We start from the raw sequence: 288 nt of genomic DNA, 5'->3' as shown, positions 1-288 counted from the left end.
CTTGGTTTAATGTCGTCAGCCAGACATACCATTTGCTTAGTTGAGTTGACTTAACATTAAAAATTCTTTAAATTGTGGTATGTGCCCTTCATAATAATGTTTCAAACGATGCCCATTAACTTTAAATATCTCTCCAGTGTTAGGATCTGTTGACCTCACTTTTGGTTGAGGTCTAGAAACTTCTTTAGTAGCCTAGGTCTAGCCATAGGACTTTCCTATTGACTAGTCTTAGAAAACTAGAAAAGGTACCCTCACCATTAGAAATTCAAAACTCTTCTCTTTGCTCAA

Source organism: Phalaenopsis equestris, unplaced genomic scaffold (assembly GCF_001263595.1).
Source record: "Phalaenopsis equestris unplaced genomic scaffold, ASM126359v1 Scaffold000002, whole genome shotgun sequence".
Classification (NCBI taxonomy): Eukaryota; Viridiplantae; Streptophyta; class Magnoliopsida; order Asparagales; family Orchidaceae; genus Phalaenopsis; species Phalaenopsis equestris.
The sequence above is the reverse complement of the archived record's forward strand: the minus strand, read 5'-3'. Positions refer to the sequence as shown.